The 20,241-nt window shown below is 44.7% G+C and overlaps 1 protein-coding gene across 2 annotated transcripts in view; it reads right to left on the bottom strand.

Moving 5' to 3' along the window:
• The window catches only part of BEND5 (BEN domain containing 5), a 1,382,785-nt gene that overhangs the window by 896,137 nt on the left and 466,407 nt on the right, over positions 1-20,241 (bottom strand). The window lies entirely within an intron of this gene.

The following is a 20,241-nucleotide window of genomic DNA, read 5'->3' as shown; positions in this document are numbered from 1 at the left end:
TGCAGAGGGACAAGCTATGGGAGATGCCTGTATACAGGGCCAGTGTAAATCCTGGAAAGGATCTGGAATCAAAAGGACTGGTTTGTAGTGGGATAAAATGCCTGGTGTGAAGAGAGCCTCTGTATGGATGGACAATTCTGTCAGTTTCACTTTTTCCGCACATTCCATTTTTAAAAAAATCTCAAGTTCTTTCCATCCTGTTTTCAAGACATTTGCAGATTTTGTTAACCTCAAACCGAACAAAATTCTTACCCATCCCTAGTCTTCCACAGGAGGAGATCCTATCCTTACTCGAGGGATATAAATCCTAACCCTCAGAAAAGGTCCAAACTCTTATTTCAAAACATAGATTTCCTCTGCATGCACATACCCCCTCAATATAATTGTAATGGGACTCACGGGGCTGTTAATCTATTCTTATCACTCTTAACACTTTGTCAGTGCTAATCTGTTCCCAAATCAAATGGAGAAGAGGAGTCAATGTTTCAATACCAACAAGACATCTTTACATACAGAAACCTAATCAGATTTAGATCTTATCTGGGAATTAAAAAGGGAGGAAGGGAGAGAGAGAGAGAAACAAAAGAGACAGGGCTGTAGATACGACCAACCGAGTTTTTGATAAGAAAAAGACATTGCTCAGTTCTTTCATTAACCTCTGTGTCCTAGACATACTATTGTTTACTCTTTTCCTCTTTTTGTTCTATGCCTGCTGGAAAAGGACACCCACACACTGTGGCAGCAGCTGCTTCTATTAATTTAAAGCTATTACAAAAATTAAAATTAAACCCAATTACTTCGGCTGGTTTATAGTCAGAGAATGGCTTAGTCTGATTGTTCCCTCTGGTTATGGACAAAACAATATTACTACCTATAGGCAGCTGCCAGTGGAATACTAATCAGTCTTAGGCCCGGCAGGAACAGATTCAGAATGCAAAATTTAACTGCATTTCTGAGCAGAGAGGAAAAATATATATCTTATCACAGATCTGCAGAAATGCTCCACCTTCTATAGGTCACACCGTATGTGACAGGTAAAGTTAGAAAGTCATACTGGAGCATATTTGTAGTGGCAGGAAATTTCCAGGAAACATATGACGTCAAATGTTCCTTGCTAACTGATACTTAAGTGTACTTTCTGACTATCTATACTTCTGACCAGATATTTAATGAGAAGATGTCCAAATTCTATGCATACAAATAAGGTTCCCCACTCCACTGATTTCAGGTTAATACTGGAAGATACTTGCAAAAAAAACAACACAACCCCACCAAATTCACACAAGCTGAGAGGAGAGCTTCATACAAAATTTTTAGGTTCCTAATGAAGAGCAACAAAGAACCTGATTAAGATATAAAATGTTTGGAAGCAGCAATTTCCTGACCAGGAAAGCAGACGCTATTGCTTTCCTTGAATTGATTTTAACCATGAGATGTGACCCTTCATACATTTGCCAGAATTCTGTTAAATCACTTAAATGCAATATTAAATGCAAGTTGTTTCAAATGGAACAGAGTGCCTTTTATAGGAAAAAGGATACATTTTGGAATGGTTTTCTAAGGCAGTTGCAGATGCTGTGATACAATGGAACGGCTTGTGTTCTAGTTGTAATTAATTAGATACACTTCTGAATATCCTTCTCATCTCTAACAGACTGACTGCAGTCCCCATAGTTTTTCTACCTCTAAAAACATCTGGCTGCTTCTCTCAGCATGGGGGTGGGGGGGCAAAAGTATCATAACTGCAATAGGGAACACAGAAGGCTGCCATACTGTGGTAGACCTCTGGTCTATTTGGCTCAGTATGGTCTTTACTGACTGGCAGCAGCTCTCCAGGGTTTTTCAGATGGGAGCTTTTCCCAGCCCTTCCTGGAGATGCCAGGGATTGAACCTGGGACCTTCTGCATGCGAAGTAGGTGGTCTACCACTGAGCTACAAAGATTTTGGTAAATGAAATGCTGAAATGTACCTTTACATTAGGTGCTAAATAGGGCAAGCAGGTACAGTCAAAAGACAGTGGTCTTTTACCTGCCAATCTGACCTACCAACATCCTCTCATAACATAGTTCAATTGTGGATTCATAGGAGGGCAGAACCAGGGGCCAACCAGCCCACCTGCTTTCATTACAGAACCATGATGTTTCCACAGAGCAACACAAATGATGATGATAAAGCAAAGTAAATACTCCATGCCAGAATTGCCTTCATGCTTTAAGCAACACTTTTCAGTAAAATAGGATGGTTCAGGCATATGAACCAAGCCACACACTACTGAGAAAGTGAGAAGAATGGGTTGGATCCATCCTAAGTCAGTTGCACTTGGATCCTATTGAAATCTCTGGAACAAGAGAGTCATGACTTAGCTTATGTCCTATTGATTTCAGTGGGTACTATGTGCAACAAGCTTACTCTGGAGCCAACCCAATCAGAGTTTTAATCTGACATTTTCCATGGTTGCTCTGGAAATGGCCATCAACATTTTCCTGTATTATTTTCATCACGATCTTACAGACTACATGAACCTGCAGAGCAAACCATCCATGGTTTAAGAATCACTGTTTAAGAATCACTGGTCCAAACTGTATCCAATTTTCATATCTAAGCAGCCTAAAAGGTCTGGAACAGTCAATTGCAAACATCAGATGTATACTTTTGAATATATCTGAAAGAATAGGTCAAGTCCCATACAAGCGTTCATGCTCACTATTACTTTGCATGATGGTGATGATGATGACAACGATAACAACAATGGCTATATTGTTCCATAGCTGTGCTCTCTGAAGAGCATCAGAGAGAAAGTACATAATAAATTAATTCCAGGTTTAGAACACATCTATGGGAGGGACAGTTAGGGCTTTAGGCATCTAGACTGACCCAGGACATATCACAAAAAATCTTAGTTTATGCTAGTATTCTATTATCACCAACAACTCATAAATTCTTAGATTTAAATTGGACATTACATGCACAGACATGTATATCTTTCTTCTGATTTCCTCGTCATTGGAGTAATAGCAAGGTAGGAGGCTACCAGTAGGTGTTTCGTCTGATACAGTAAGCGTAAGGTTCTTAAACTAACAGCCTCTTAAGGCTACTTCTGCAAAAAAGAAGTCTACGGAAACATGCAGTGACCGTGTGTCAGATCTGATTTTGGCCTTATTCCATGTCCTTTCCTCCTTCAACTCTTTAAGTCAGCTTTCCCCAACCTGGTGACCTCCAGATGCATTGAACTGCAATTCCCATTATTCCAGCCAGCCTAGGTATGCTGGCTGGGGTAATGGGAACTGTAGTCCCATATATCTGAGGGCACCAGGTTGGAGGAGGCTCTTTAAGTCATTATTTAGTCTGTACTCTATACTGACTAGACATCATCATTGTGTGGAATATCTGGCCTACTTTCTCAGCGCATGTAACCCTGGGAAAAAGAGACTAACCTCAATCTCACACTCCATTCTCTATGGTACATTGCTAGTAGACCACAGAGTCAGGTTTAATAGCCTCTTAGCTTCAGTTACCCAATTAGACTTTTCCTCTATTTCCCCATCTCCCTTTCCCAGCTGTTCATCTATTCCCGTTCTCCTACTTGCTGCAAAAATAATTTTTAAAATCCATGTGAACTTCATTTAGGGTACTCTCAGGTGACATCTTTGGCACACAGCACCAACTTAGAAACCTCCCAAGAATGCAAAAACTACTGTAGTAATTTGGTGATGTCTGAATTTCAGATGCTGATTTTATACACATCTGCACCAAAATACTAGCATAGCAAACATTTTTGTTGTATTAATATGAGATCAAACTATCTTCTGTTCAAGGAAGATGTAGACAGAATACCAAAAGGAATTTGTGAAGTCTTCTTTTGCTTTATTTTAGATAGGTAGGTAGGTAGGTAGGTAGACAGACAGACAGACAGACAGACAGATCCCTAAGGTGGCTTACCTTAATATATAGGTGATGTGTTCAAGGTGTTCCCCCCTTCTTTTTATACTTTAAAAAGAACATTCCTGCCTCTGGTTACAGCAGTGAAACTTTTTCCTCAGCCTTCCAAGTCCTAGCTGTGTTTTCTCTTCCTGTGCTAAATGCTCATAGGAATGATGCTATAAAATGTAGAAAACCTAGCTGGGACTCAGGAGTCTTCAGAAGAGCATTGCCACCAAGACCACAGTGAAGCTCTTTTAAATGCGAAAAAAGAAAGAAAAAGAAACCTTGTTCACCTCACCTGTAAACTGAGGTAGGCTAACTGTCCCTAGCTTCGGAGAATATTGCCTGCCCCTAACCTTTAGGGGTGGGTATCTTGCCCCCATGCATTGCTGAATAAAGCTGGACTGAAAAATACAGCCCAGCAGTACCTGTAACCTCCATCTGACCTATACTTGCTGATAGGGATGGCTCTGAATGAGTAACAAATGAGCAATGAATGAATACATGACTTTCAGAACTCACTACATTTCAAATTATGGTATTGTTGGCTGATGAGAGCTGTTGGTTCATGCGAACACATGCTCAGCTGCAGCATATGGTGATGTCAGTCTGTGTGTTAAAGAGACAGACAGACAGAGACAGAGAGAGACAGACAGAAGATGGAGTCAATAGAAATGGTGACAGCAGTAGGGTCACAGTGAAACAAGGGCAATAACCCCCCAATTTTGGAGAATTCCACTCCCCCCGCCCCAGCAGCAGAACTCTCCCTTCTCTCTCTCTCTCTCTCTCTCTCTCTCTCTTTGCAGGAGCTGAATATTGTCCCAAACTCCTAGCTCTGGGAGTAGGGGAAAGAACAAGGAAAGGAATATTAACAATGTCATCTGTCCATTCTTCAATTTAAATGCATTAGCAAACATGTCCAACATTCTGATAGGCCTTCTTTCCACATAGAACCCTCCAATCACAGTGGCAAAGGAGCAGAAATTATGGAAGTATAAAAGAGAGAGACAGAGGTTTGGTTTTGGTATGTGTGGACTCTTTCTCCTTGGAGAGAGAGTTTCCAGGTTCCTCTCCTGATTGTTCTTTGTCTTGGTGCAAAAGTTCCTCAGTAAAATCTTACAAATCTTTAAGCATTTTCAGTCCATTCCACATGCTGTTTCCCTACCTTTCTCATTCCCATGTGCTTAGTTAGTTAGTTTGTTATAGTTTGCACTTCAGAGAGAGTCAAGGGCTCCTTGGAGGCCTCTCTCAGTCTAATCCAGTAGCCAAGTCCAGACACAGACAAAGGGATTCTTTTCAAAGCTTTATTCCTCCTTTACAACTTAACAACTCTACTATTAGCAACTAGATATGAGCAGCAGAGTACCTATGCCCTAAGTTGGAACAGTTGGTCCCCGTTTGAAGGAGAATCACTGGCAGACCCTGAACTTATGGGCTAGGGAGAGTCCCTCCCCTTTTCCCTTGGATCCTCTGGGCGCAACCATTGTTTGCGCGCCAACCGGGCACTATGCCTCCTTTCCGTGCCCTCCATTTGTGCATCGGCGACGCGCATCCATCAAGTCTGCTTCCCGCGCTCTGTCACTCCCAGGACTGCTATCTAAGCTAGGAGTGCCGGTGGGAGGAATCTCTGTCAGCTGTTGGCCCTGGGAAAGAGGAGCGCGCTCCTCTCCCAGGAGCGACTCCTCTTCCTCAGAATCAGAACTACTCTGGGATTCTATGGGCTCAGTGTCCACCCTGACAGAGAGACTGGTAAATCTGGTGTCTGTGAATCTGTCTAAGTATCTTTTCCAACTATCAGTCTAACATTTGGTGGGTCTAATGGCTGAAAATTTCATGCCAATTGGATGGAGAACACAGACTTATAGACAGCAGAAGAGCACCTGGGTCTCTTATTTAAATGAATGGCGATAACAAAAAGGAATGACAAAAGAACAAATACCTTAGGCTACAGTCCTATACTCATTTATCTGAGAGTAGGACCCATTGAACTCAATGGGACTTACTTCTGAGTAGACATGCATGTATGTAGGATTACACTGTAAATGAATGAAATTTGAATAACAAAAACAAACAGAATAACTACATGTAAACAAAATTCTTGTGGACACCTCTAATCCTTGCTGCTTTTCCCTAGTCCCATTTTTCTTGGAGTAGAATCTGGTTCAGAAATAACCCAAGTAGACACTATCTTCTAGATAACGTAGAATGTACACTTGGTCTTCAGGGGAAATAAAGAATAGTTCTCTCAGTCTTGTTCCCAGAATCCCTAACTGCTGACACTTGAGGTAGTATTGATCTAAGAAGAATCTATGTTTCCACTTTCCAGATACTTCACTGGTTGTTTACAATGCACACAGAAGCACATTAGCTGAGGTAGAATCAAGGGGAACAGGGTCGTGTACAAGTGGAATTCCTTTCTCTGAGAAGCAAGACACAGCTCTGGCTTTTGCCCACAAGAAAAGAGGTAATGGTAGGTGTTGCACACATTGCAATTTTCCAACTGGGAAGTGGGATGTTACGTTTTTACTAGATGGCCATGTTAGTAGTAAAAACACAAAACAAAGCAACAATTTAAAAGGAAGATTACCTCCCGAATTAACACTGTCACAAAAGAAAGATGCTGCATGAATATTTGCAGATGCATCCTGTTTTACAGATTCACATTTCCCTCTAGCATGTAAAACAATCTCTCGCTCCATCAGATTTCCTTTCATACAGTGATAAAACATTGCAGGGGGATACAGGGATGCAATTACCTACCATTCTCTAAACTTACTCTCACTTTTCAATTTGTATGTTCCCACAGGCTTTTTAGTTAAATAAGAATTGTTCTGTATTGTGCTTACATACATTTTTGCATTTTTCTCCCAGTTATGGTCAAATCTTACTCCCACTGCAATTAACAGTTCTGTCACTGGCTCACACGCACAAAAAGGACCTTAATTAAAAAGAGCATTTGCATAAGAAACTGGTATGTGTTAGTTTTTAAATATTGCTTTATATAGTCCAATGACAAATACTGGGAAGCTGGCATGCTCACTCAGTATTTCTGTATATTTCCAGATGACAATGAAAATAAAAGCTGTTTTTAGAAAGGTACTGCGGTGTTATTTTTCTAGTGATAAGTAAAAAATGGGGAGGAAGTTTTCCCTGTCTTCTGCCAGGCATTTGTATCTGACATGGGGGGAAACAGGCAGCGGGGGGGGGGGGGGCGTGACGTATAGTAATTTTGTTGTGGGGTTTTGGGCTAGTCAGGCGACCAACTAAGAAGCCCCATTACACCCTACCAATCAATTCATGACTGGGTACCTAGGTAGCGGGACTATTGGGGTAGAGTGGAATAGACCCTACTCCACTGCAGGCTGTGCCTAGAGCTTTAAATAGGGTCCAATCCAGGCAATGCTAAGTGCAGGGGTGAGAAAGACCAGGCTTCTTGTAAACAGCCAGAGAAAGCTCATTAAGAAGTCTCAGGGGTTGGGCGCACTGGCTAGTGTACTACTCTATGGTGACTGGATGCCAACCATACCCCAAAGTTGGTGGCAATGGACAGCATGAATTGCACATAGTATTTGATGTGTTAGGTAAGGATGTACGAAAGTCACTTACCTTTCCATGGATTATGTTTATGGGGGGGAGGCGTTCCATCCCTCCCCCCGGAATCCTCGAGGGGGGGAGGTGATCCGTTCCTCCCCCCCGGAATCCTCGACAGCTGGCTGTGCTCTGCGGTGGCTCCGCAGAGCAGCTGGCCAGGCCCAGCCCAGGCCAGAGCCGTCCGCAGCCGGATTTCCAGCCACGGAGGGCTCTGGGTAAAACAAAAACAAAACCGCGTACGCAAATGGCGGCGGCTATGGCCACCACCATTGGCGTTCCTTATTTTTCGCCGTCTTAGTCTACGTAAATATTTACGTAGACTATTACGGTGAAAACAAAGGGGAATGCAAATAGCGTAGTGGGCGCTATTTGCGTCCCTTTTTGATTTGCCGTTTTAGCTAAAACGGTGAATCAAAAAGGAATGCAAATAGCGCCCGCTACACTATTTGCGTTCCCCTTTGTTTTTGCCACAATAGTCTACATAAATATTTACATAGACTAAGATGGCGAAAAATAAGGAACGCAAGTGGCGGCGGCTGTAGCCGACGCCATTTGCATACCCGATTTTTTTTTTTTAACCCAACCATGATAGGCTACATAAAATTTTTACGTAGCATATCACGTCCCTGTAAAAAAAAACAAAAAACCATCCAGACTACAAATGGCAGTGGCGGTAGGGATGGCGGAGAATTTCTCCCCGAAACTTTGGGGGGCCGAGCGCCAACGTGTTCGGCCCCCCGAACAAGTTTCGGGGAGAAATCCTCCGCACCCCCCCGCACCCCGCACCCCCCCGGGACGGGACTTACCTTCACCGAATGTCCCTCCCGGTGGCTGGTCCGGCCGGCGGTTCGGCGGGTGTTCGAGCGAGGCGGGAGCAGCGGCCGGTCTTTCGACCGGCTGCCGCCGCCGCCATTACAATGAAAGAAAAAAAAAACGCCCCCTGATAGGCTACGTGACGATTAACGTAGCCTATCACGGCTAGATTTGCAAAGTCAGCCGTGATAGGCTACGTGAATCGTCACGTAGCCTATCAGGGGGCGTTTTTTGTTTTTTTGTTTTTACTTCCGCGTTCGCGGCCGGGCGAGGCGATGCACCTCCTCCCCGGCCTGAATTTCGGCCGGGCGAGGCGGGAAGCCTCCCCCCCGGCCTGAATTTCGGCCGGGCGAGGCGGGAAGCCTCCCCCCCCGGCCTGAACTTCGCGGGGGGACCAGCAAAGCGCCTCCCCCCCATCGCGAACGGCCTTCGACGACAGGTAAGTGACTTTCGTCCACCCCTAAGTGGCGGCAGCCGGTTGGAAGACCAACCGCCGCCGCCGCCACCGCCACCAAAACCGCCGCCGGAGCCTCCACCACCCGGAACATCTGCCCCAGGTAAGCCTCATCCCAGGGGGGATCCGTGGGGGTGGCAGGCCATTCTGCCACAGATTTCGAGGGGCCGAATGCACTGGCATTCTGCCTCACCGGGATCCGTGGCAGAATTCTCTGACATCCCTAGTGTTAGGGTACTCTTCTTTCCAGGATTACCCAAGTAGATGGGCTCAGGTCAGTTTCTCATATCACAGGAACAAATGGAAGCTGCCTTATACTGAGTCAGACCATCGGTCCATCTAGCCCAGTATTTTCGACACTGATTGGCAGCAGCTTTCCAAGATTTCAGGCAGGAGTTTTTCCAACCCTACCTTGAGATGCTGGGATTGAACCTGGGACTTTCTGCATGCAAAGCATGTGTTCTACCACTGAGCTATAGCTCTTCCCTAGTTAGGTATCCCTACCCGCTTTCTGCAAAAGCTGTAAACAATATGACTGTGGAAGCTGTAAATAATACGATTGTGGCCTGTATCAACCCAGCACTAAGTTTGTCTCCTTTCTCTCCCATTGGCTCCCCAGTGACAGCTGGCTCCCCTACACCAGGGGCTGTCAACATGCTTCCCATGAGCACAAGATCCCCAACTGTTCCCGGCAGCCCCCAGCCTTTCCTTCTCCCCCAACCTCCATAGAAGCCTCCCCTCCCCCTCCCCCTCCCTCACCTTTCTTTCCCCCAACTGCTCCAGCTGCAGGCAGCACACACTTTCACACACTTCCTTCCCTTCCTTCCTTCTTCCCACTGCTGCTGCCACTGCCACCAGATACACCTTTCCTTTCCCCCCCTGCTGCCACACCTTCCTTCCCCCCTGCTCCTCCCATGTATGCACACCACCAGTGCCACTGCATTTCCTTCCATCCTTCCTTCCTTCCTTCCCCCCTTCCAACACCACCACCACCTTTCTTTCCCTCCCACTGAACTCCCGCAGATCAGGAGATGAGGTGAGTGTGGCAGGAGTTGGGGAGGGAGGAGGAAGAAGGGGTCATGAGTGGGGGAAAGAGGAGAATGAAATAGCAAGGGGGGCAGAGGAGGAAGCAGGTCATCAACAGTTATTCCCTTGCTCTCCCAAAGGTAAGGGGTTTTATTCTTCTAAGCAAGCGAAACTGGTACAAAACATGGTTGCACACACTTCATGCCTTAGTTGTTTTCATCCAGGACTGCTGAAAGAAACACACACTAATAGATTCAGAAATGAGCTGAGGGAAGTTTTTCCATCATGATTAATAACATCTCGATCAACCAGATGCAGCAGCCACTGGGAAAAGAACCTCTCCACTAGTTCCCTCGGGCTTTGAGTCCTGATGTATGTTAGAGTGATGGAAAAATAGGAAGGGAAGGGAAAAACTCTGTCCTCTCCCTAACACTTCTGCTGCTGTTTCTGTTGCTACTGCAACTACTTCATTGGTTAGTAAAGGAGAGGGAGTGGTTTGGGGGGCTGGTAGGGAGTGCTTTTGGAGACTGCGAGGGATACTGGGAATGGGTGGGGGAAACCAGGAATTCTTCTCCAGTTCAGATGTTAATTAACAGAGAATAATTTTGTGCTTGTAAAGCAAGCCTCTCCTTTGAGGCAGGCTTTTTCAAGCCCCTGAATTTGTTTCTTGGTCAGAGTGTGGAAAACTTTTCTGCCATCCCTTCCCCATACCAGAGCTGCTTTTCAGGGAGGTATAATAGAGATTTGTACATGAAGATTTGTGGTTCTTGAATTTTTAATTGGGGCTTTGCACTAGTATGAATGTTCTTTTTATTAATTATTGGTGTTTTTATTGTATTTTTATGATTTTAATTATTTTGTGAACTGTCTTCAGCCTTGAAGAGGCAGCATATAATATTTAAAATCAATAAATGCTAAAATCAATAAATGCTACAGCATATAGGGCTGCCCTGGAAATATTTTCTGAGCCAGAGCGTGGCAGATGACTTGTGCTTTTCTTGCATATTATTAACAGTATTTGCAAGGCTGCAATGGTTGTAAAGAACATTAACCTACATGAGCTATTAAAAATCTTTCACTCTGTGAAATGTATACAATTTCAATTCCAGGAAAGGAGTCCCAAGTACTTCCGGAAGTGTGATAATTCCCTCTCTTTATTTAAGCAAAAATACTAAAGCAGCAATTCAACTGAAGTTGGTTGCACTTAAGCCCCATTGAGGTCAATGGGGCTTAAGTTCATCAGAAGATCTCCAGAAGATCAAGAGGTGAGTTTAGCAATCATTTCTATATGAAAATATAGTTATTATTGTATACGTTTCCTGCCAATAACGGGAAACAGCAGTCTTACATTCAAAGTTACCTTTGCAACCATGACTGTTAGAGATGGAGGGAGCAATCCTATAGCCCCTAGACAACATCTGGAAGGCCACAGGATTTTTCACATTCCTGGCTCAGAGCCAGGAAACTGCATTCCCCATGCTGGCTACTTCTATGAGCTCGTGAACGTGAGCTGGTAAGGAGAGAAAGGGGCATACCTATGGGCAGGGAGGGAAGGGGACTGGGAAGCAGGGATACAAACTATCCCCAGCCACCCCCAGCCTCCACCCCTCCCCCTCCCTGAAGCATCTGCTAGATGGATGAAAATGCCTGTCTAGCTAAAATGCGGAGTGGGAGGTGAGAATACTCATAATACATTGGATACTCATAAGTTTGGAGGCTTACAAGTACCCAGGGCAGATCTAATAGGACTGTGCCCTAAAACAAAATGATTAAGGGTTAGAGCCAGAAAAGGTGGCCTCTTCTGAAAGTGGCCCGAAATTCAGCAGTATGCTTCTGTTAATATGAGACATTGCACAAGATCTGCTAGCACAAGATGTTGCACACTCTCAGGCAGAAGAACTTTGTACAATGAGCACACACTGTGTATCTGTTGTGCAAAGTCTTCCACTGGCTCTTGTGCAGCAGTTTGCAGAACAGCACCAGCATTTCTTCCACTGGTCTCTCTCTGGATCCCACCCTAAGAAAACTGAAAGAAGTCAGCATTACTCAGAATTTGAAATCCCATGGCCTGAAAACAAATATTTTAAGGACCACATGCATCCTTCTGGTCCATTTTCAAACTGTACTGATAAAGCAATTCTATGAGTAATACAGAGAGCATTTCAATGTTGTTCTGTGTTATAATGGGAAAGATTCATAGCTGTTTGTGTTTAACCAAATAAAAAGGCAGATGCAATCAAGGAAAAGCAACATATGGGGGAAAATGTATAAGCAAATTGTCTTTAAAATGTTGCAGTGCTACCATGCATTCAATCAAGAACGAAAGGACGTTTGTCAATACACTTACATTAAATGTTTGAGAAAGTACCTGATGTATAATTCATGCAGCTATCAAGTTAAATATACAAACGTCTAAACTGTGGGCTGTAATATTTCAGCAAGTGAAAGCTTCCAACAACACAGAAAGTTCCATATTTGTTGCTGTTGTGAGCTACAGTGTGTGTATCAAACTTTCCCTCCAGTCCCATATTGTGACAAGATTTTCTTGACATGTTTTCATCGTTAACTACTAAATTGGAATTTCAGTGATGACTACACAGGTTTGTAATGCTTTACTCTGGTTCCCATCTTCGCTGTCCACACATAAGAACATTTTTATTTCAAAGGCCAACACATAACACAAATATTGTGCATGTGCCATTACTTTGGTGACTCTTTTAATCTGAGCCACTTTTGGAGCTGTGATTGGAGTAAGAAAACTGACAAGGATGGGGTGGGGCATAAATTTTTCACTTCATAAGAACGTAAGAGGAGCCATGCTAGATCAGACCAAAGGCCCATCTAGTCCAGCATTCTGTTCACCAGTAGCCAACCAGCTGTCTGCAGGAAACGCACATGCAGGACATGACTGCAATAGCACCCTCCTGCCCATGTTCCCCAGCAACTGGTGTACATAAGCATAATGCTCTGATACTTTAATGAGCTTCTGTCATGCATTAAAAACGTGGTTGTTCAGGCAGGCATTTGGGGTGGGTTAGGGTATTTTAGAAAATGTTTTTATTGTAGAATTTTATTGTTTTAAACTGTTTTATTGTATGTTGTACATCGCCCGGAGTGGCTGGGTGACCAGCCAGATGGGCGATTAATAAATTTAATAATAATAAATAAATAATACTGGAGTAGCACATAACTATCAGGAGTAGTAGCCATCGATAGTCTTCTCCTCCATGAATTTGTCTAACCCCCTTTTAAAGCCATCCAACTTGGTGGCCATCACTACACCTTGTGGTAGCAAATTCCATAATTTAACTATGCTCTGTGTGAAGAAGTACTTCCTTCTATCTGTCCTGTATCTCCTACCAATCAGCTTCATGGGATGACCTCAAGTTCTAATATTATGAGAGAGGGAGAAAAATGTCTCCCTATCCACTTTCTCAACACCATGCATAATTTTGTACACATCTATCATGTCTCCCCTTACTCGTCTTTTCTCCAAGCTAAACAATTGCAGTTGTTGTTACCTTCCCTCGTAGAGTTGCTCCAGCTCGTTCATCATTTCACCTGTCCTTTTCTGCACTTTTTCCAAGTCTACCCTCTTTCCATGATCCCCGCTCCAAATGAATCTCCCTCCCTCCCTCCCTCCCTCTCTCCCTCCCTCCCTCTCTCTCTCTCTCTCTCTCTCTCACACACACACACACACACACACACACACACCCTACCTTTTCCTGTTGCAGAATTCCAAATCACCCTCTCAAATTCATATTTGGAACAGAAGCAGGTGGAACCATGGGAAAGGGTAATTTGCAGCAGTGAAATAGCAACTTCCCCTTGTTCAGTCCCAAATGCATATTTTCCCCAAGTGGTAACTACCATCTGGTTCCAAATGCATATTTGTCAGGACAAACATACATCTGGAGCTCTGCAAAAGGGAGAAAAAAAGTGTGTATATATGATTTGGAGCAGGGAAACAGTTCATTCATTTGTTCTGTTCTGTGGTCCATTGAGGCTCAGAGGCTAAGCTGATAACATCCAATGGCCGTCAGAGCAAGGACAAAAGAAAATAGGACCTTGGATAGCTCCAAGTGGGGCCTGCAGGTTCTCTCCTACAAAGGAAGACTTATGTAGGCTGACAAGACCGATAAGTATGGTGAGCTCCACTCTCCAGGAGGACTTGATTGGACTATTAAAAGGCCCTTACCTGATTTTGTAGCCTGAGATTTCTGTAAGGCTGGGGATATGGAGGTTCTGCTGGGGACTCATCGTCTGAGCCAGAGGATGATGACACTGAATATAAGATTTCCTGGTGGGGGATTTTCTTCCTTCACCAGAATCTGGATCTGTGCTTGAGTGTAGGAGTCCTTCTGCTGTTGCTGATGGATAAGTGTTCTTAGGTCGGGGACTTGGACTGTTGCTGCAAAATGTTTGGGGTTCAAGGTGATGTTTGGGGGTATTTCCTTCAGTGTCTGTAAATATTCTGGATTCCTAGAGAGGGTATCAGCCCAAAGTTCTGAGCATATGAGACATATACAATGAGGAAATTGAACTGGGCAAAAAATAAGAATCATCAAATTTGAGACTGATTCAATTTTTTGACAGTTTGGAGATATTCAAGGTTACTGTGATCAGTCCTGAGTGGCACAGGATGTTGAGCACATTCCAAATAGTGATATCAGGTTGCAAAGGTGGCCTTGATTACCAAGAATTCTTTTCCCCAAATTGTATAGTTTAGCTCCACAGAAGCCAATTTCCATGAAAAAATGTACACATGGGCAAGGAGGCTTATTGTCCTGTTCTGGTTGGTATAGGATAGCCCTGAGGGCCACATTGGATGAATTGGGTTCAATGATGAATGGCTTCCAGGGATCAGGGTATACGCAGGCAGTAATCATCTCAGGCAGTGGTTAATTGCTGCTTGAGATGGTCAAATGCAGCTTGGGCCTCATGGGTCCCCTGAAATGGTGAATGAATCTGAAACAGGTCAAGGTGCTGAAAAGTGAGAGATGAAATACTGGTGGTAGCTGGCAAAGCTGAGGAAGCATTGACCATACTTTATGGTTTTAGGGGGTGCCAATCTAGTACAGCCTGAACTTTGTGAGAGTCCATCCGAATCCTTTCAGGGGTAATAATATGTCCCAGAAATTCTACTTGGGTCAGAGGAATATTTTTTTTTCTATTTTAGAGTACAAAGCATACATGCTGGACATGGAGGTCTGGGGTATAAGAGGATATATGGATGTCATCCAAATATATAATGATGATGTGGTCAAAGATCTCAGGAAAGATATCATTCATCAAATGCTCAAAAACTGGGGGGGGGGCTACATAAATCAAACAGCAGCATCAGGTATTCAAAGTGACCATGCCTTGTACAAAATATTATGCTCCTGACATGGAGTCAATAGTACAATCATAAGGTCATTAGGGCGGCAGACTGTCAGCTTCTATGGGGCTAAAAACATATTAGAAATCTGCATATTTAGATGGGAGCTGAGATTCAGGATACAGGGAACGTGTTGCCACTGCATGCATTGTATTATGATATAGACAGGCTGGGTGACAAGAAGTAGAATTGAACTGCACTATTTGATCACCCAAGTAGATGAAGGGGTCCTGCCTAGTGAGCCAGGTGATCCCATGTACAATATGGAAATGCAGAGAAGTTACTACATCAAACAACAACTGTTCTCCATGGTTGCCCATAGGCTTTGGGTCTCCTCTCTGATGGGGCCAGATGTCAGAAGGCAACTATCAAAGGCCTGGATAAGAACAGGGGCTGGTTTGGGAGCCACAGGATCTTGTACTGTTCTATGAAGGCCTTATCAGTAAAACTGTCTGAGACTCTGGAATCCACCATGGCCCAGGCATGCTTACTGGCAGATACAGATGGGGCTTCTGTTCATGAGTTGGAGGACCCTCATGGGTTGGACCAAACACTATGGCCCAAATCACAGCAGGGCCTGGGAGTTCTCCTTCAGTTCCTAGATGGAATCATACCCCAGGTAGTTGCATGTGTTTGGGGTGAGATAGGAGGTCCCTGAATGCTGGTTCCAGGGGCTGTAGGAATAACTGGTCAAGAACATTCCCCAGACACTGGTTAATTACACTTGCTAAGGCTGCAGATAGGTCTACATGTGCTAGCTCAAGTCGCTCCTACAACTGGTCAATGGGGGTTGTGTCATTCTAGTATCAAACCTGCTCCCTGATGGGGATCCTGAATGTGGCAACTGGCCACTTTTTCCCATGGATCCATTCCTCAAACACTTTTTTTAATTTGCTCATATTCATGCCAACTTGGATGCCATTGTTTTGCAGGGTCTGAGATGGACAGGGCTGGTGCACCATCTTGTCATGTTATGGATACCTTTTGGCCTGTGCAGCCTGAGGATATGGACAAACTGCTTGGAGGACTGAGGCCTACTACTTGCCCTTCAGATCCTTGTCCATCCTAGCTTGTGAACTGTGCCAGAGCTGGACTGAGTATCTGGACCTCTGAGGTGGTAGATGCCTCCTTGAGGGACAGTAAGATCCCTGCAGTTGTGGTGAGGACCTTGTTGAAGAAATCAGATTTAGATCCTATGGTTTTGGATAACTACTGTCAGGTAACAAATGTGCCATTCTTGGGCAAGGTGCTAGAGTGTGTGGTGGCCTCACAACTCCAAGCCGGCTTGGATGAAACTGATTATTTAGATCCATTCCAATCAGGTTTGGGGCCTGGCCATGGGACAGAAACAGCCTTGGTCAGCCTGGTTGATGACTTATGCAGGGGAATGGATGTGGGGAGTGCAACCCTGTTGGTTCTTCTGGACCTTTCAGCGGCTTTTGATACCATCCACCGTGGTATCCTTCTGGATCATTTATCTAGAGTGAGCTTGGGAGGCACTCGTTTAAAGTCATTCCAGTCCTTCCTGGAGCAGCGGTCTCAGAAGGTGGTGCTGGGGGACTTCTTTTACACCCCATGGCTGTTAGAACCTTGCAGCACCCCACAGGCTATCTTGACCCCCATGCTTTTTAACATCCACATGAAACCTCTGGGGAAGTCATCAGGAGGTTTGGGCTGAAATGTCATCAGTATGCAGATGATCCTCAGCTCTACTCCTCGTTTCCATCTGCACATCCCAGGGAGGCTGTGGAACTCTTGAACCTGTGCCTGGAGGATGTTTTGGGATGGATGAGGGTGAACAAAGTGAAACAAGATGGAGGCACTGTGGGTTGGGAAACCAACTACTTGGATGGAACTTTACAACAGGTCATTCCCCCTAAAAGACCAAGTGCATAGTCTGGGAGCCCTCCTGGACTCTACGCTACCTGGGGAAGCCCAGGTGACTGCGGTGTCCAGGAGTGCATTTTGCCAGCTTAGGCTGGTATGCCAGCTGTGGTCCTATCTCGAGAAGATGGACCATGCCTCAGTTATCCATGCACTGGTGACATCCTGGCTGGACTACTATAATGTGCTTTACAAAGGCCTTCAAAGGCTGCCTTTGAAGATGGTTCAGAAACTTCAGCTGGTACAAAATGCAGCCACCTGAGTGATGGTTGAGGAAGAGGCAATTTGATCATATGACTATACTGCACCAGCTGCACTGGTTACCAGTGTGTTTCTGACCCCAATTTAAAGTGCTGGTTTTGATGTTTAAAGCCTTAAACAGTTTGGGACCAAGTTACTTGAAGGACTGTCTTCACCCATATCAGCCTGCCTGCACTTTAAGATAAGAAAGAGAGGCCCTCCTCATTTGAGAGCAGTTAGGTGGGTGACCACACATGAGATGGCCTTCTCTGCAGTGGCTGCAGACCACTAGAACAAGGTGCCATAGGAGGTCCACTATGCTCCATCATTGCAGGCTTTAAGAAGACCTTGAAAACATATTATTTTACCTTGGCCTTGTCTTGATATGTTTGCCATTGTTGCTGCTATTGCTGCTGTTATTATTGCTGGTTTTAGTGTTGTTTTTATTGCTATTTTATTGTGTTCATGTTTTATCACTTTTAATATTTTAACTGTTTTTATTAGGGGTGTACGGAACATACTCACCAGTCCGCTGGGGGAGTCTGCAGGGCGGGGGGGAGGCGATCCCTCCCTCTCCCCGGAATCCTCCCTGGCCGGCTCCACTCCGCGGCAAGTCTGCAGAGCTGCTGGCCGGGGCCGCCCACAGACTGACTTCCGTCCACTGCTGGGCTGCAGCCGCAAATGGCGTCCGGCATAGGGGATGCCATTTGTGTCCCTGCCCTTTGCCATGATTGGCTATGTAAATATTTAGGTAGCCTATCGCGGCAAAGAGCAGGGACGCAAATGGTGGCCACTACGCCGGACACCATTTTGTTCTGCAGCCCGGCAGCGGATGGCTGCGGAACAAAGACAATGACTTGGACCAGCTGCCGCCAGGTAGGGTCCATCCTGGGGGGATTTTGGGGGTGGCAGGGGGGTAGTCCGTTCCGCCATGGACTCCAGGGGGGGGGGCGGATTCTAAAGAATCTGGCCTCATTGGAGTCCGTGGTGGATTTCTCTGCCATCCCTAGTTTTTATGAATGTTATTCTGTAAGCCACCTTGGGAGGGCTTCTTGCCTGAAAGGTAGCCAAGAAATCTTTCAAATAAATACCTAAATAATTCAGAAAGGCTGTGAAATTGCTCAGTTCAACACTTGTTCAATTGTTCACTTGGCTGCACTATCTTTCATCAAGCTGACTATACTCTTAGACTCCTATGAAGCTGATTGGTGGGAGATTCAGGACAGAAAAAAGGAAGTACTTCTTCACACAGTGCATAGTTAAACTATGGAACTCGCTACACAAGATGTAGTGATGGCCACTAATTTGGATGGCTTTAAAAGGGTGTTGGACAAATTCCTGGAGGAAAAGGCTACCAATGGCTGCTAGTTATTCTGGCTACAATGGCTACTAGTCTTGATGGCTATGTGCTACCTCCAGTACCAGAGGCAGTGAACCTATGTACACCAGTTGCTGTGAAACATGGGTGGGAGGGTGCTGTTGCACTCATGCCCTGCTTGTGGGTCCCTGGCCAACAGCTGGTTGGCCACTGAGTGAACCGAATGCTGGACTAGATGGACCCTTAATCTGATCCAGCATGGCTCTTCTTACATTCTTATGTCTCAATCAGGCACCATTCAAACTGTGGTTAAAGTTAACTATGGTTTATTTGAAACCATGGGTTATAAAGTTGGCTCATTTCAACAAACCATAGTTAATATTAACAAGAGTTTAGGATTCAAATGACACACTGCAGTTAATCTAAAATGGAAGCAGAAACTTCTGATCTCTGACTCATGGTTGCTCAGAAGGAGAAGAGGAGAGGGGGAGGCACAAGCCTGGGAGGATTCTAAGTTTATATCCTTCATGCTTTATTGTGATGTCCAAATGCAGCAACTGTCCACAGACTGCAATTGTTATAGCTGTAAGATGCTGATTAGCTGATGAAGTTATTGACTAAGGGCACAATCCTATGTGGATTGCCAGCAGCCTCCAACCTCAGAGGCTGCTGACTATCCAATGCAGGGTGGGATTAAAGCGGAGGTGATCTTTGCCTCCGAGCTCCAGCCACCCTGCATTTCTGTTAGACAGGCTATTTCGACCATGTAGCAGCGGCACCTCGGAGGTGGAGGGAAGGCGGCTGGGGTAGCCATTGGATACATCATATCATAGCTGCCCCAGTCTCCTCCAATGCCCACCCCCAGGACCGCCCCCTTTTCCCCATCTCCACGCTCTGTTTACTGAGTGTGGAGAGGTAGCTGGCACGGTTCTCTCCATGCCGGCTATGAGGGATTGCTCCCTAAGAATATTAGCAAATTACTTTTACAACTGCTGGGCCTATTACACATATCTAGGCACTAAAATGTCCATCAAATTAATAACTATTTTGACATGATAAATCTTTTAACATTATACTATACAACTGCTATTTTTCTACAACACACATCAGTTCATCACCCCTCCTTCCATTTGTCCATTCAGCTTTGCTAATTCTCCCAACTTTTAATCACCATTATAACCCTCGTCCCTAATGAGTCATAAACCCAGCTGGATTATTCATTATTGCAGGGAAAGAAGTAGGACAGAGAAGATCAGGGAAGGGAACACTTATAATGGAACATTAGATGAGTAGGCCAGCAGTTATCAAAAGCTTTCACTTTGGAAGCACTTTGGAGTGTGCATTCCTATCCAACAAAGCCTTATCCCTGATCTTACAAAGCACAAAATCCAGTAAAGATTTAAAAAAAAATCTGAGATACGATTCTCTCTCCAGTTTCATACCCTGGCCCTCTGCCTATTTCCTCAGGTCTCTCAGAGGTTTCAGGTCCTCAGGTCCCACACAGACATCATCGCTTTAAACAGCGTGCCCTATCACCCTCCAATTTCCCTTCTGTATCTTAAGAATGGTTTGGGGCATGTAAAGAAAAATCAAAAGTTGATTAATTTATTTTCA

The sequence above is a fragment of the Heloderma suspectum genome, chromosome 4, assembly GCF_057233095.1.
Source record: "Heloderma suspectum isolate Gila_16-S chromosome 4, 16-S_ref, whole genome shotgun sequence".
In the NCBI taxonomy this organism is placed as follows: domain Eukaryota; kingdom Metazoa; phylum Chordata; class Lepidosauria; order Squamata; family Helodermatidae; genus Heloderma; species Heloderma suspectum.
This window is presented reverse-complemented; position numbering and strand designations above follow the sequence as displayed.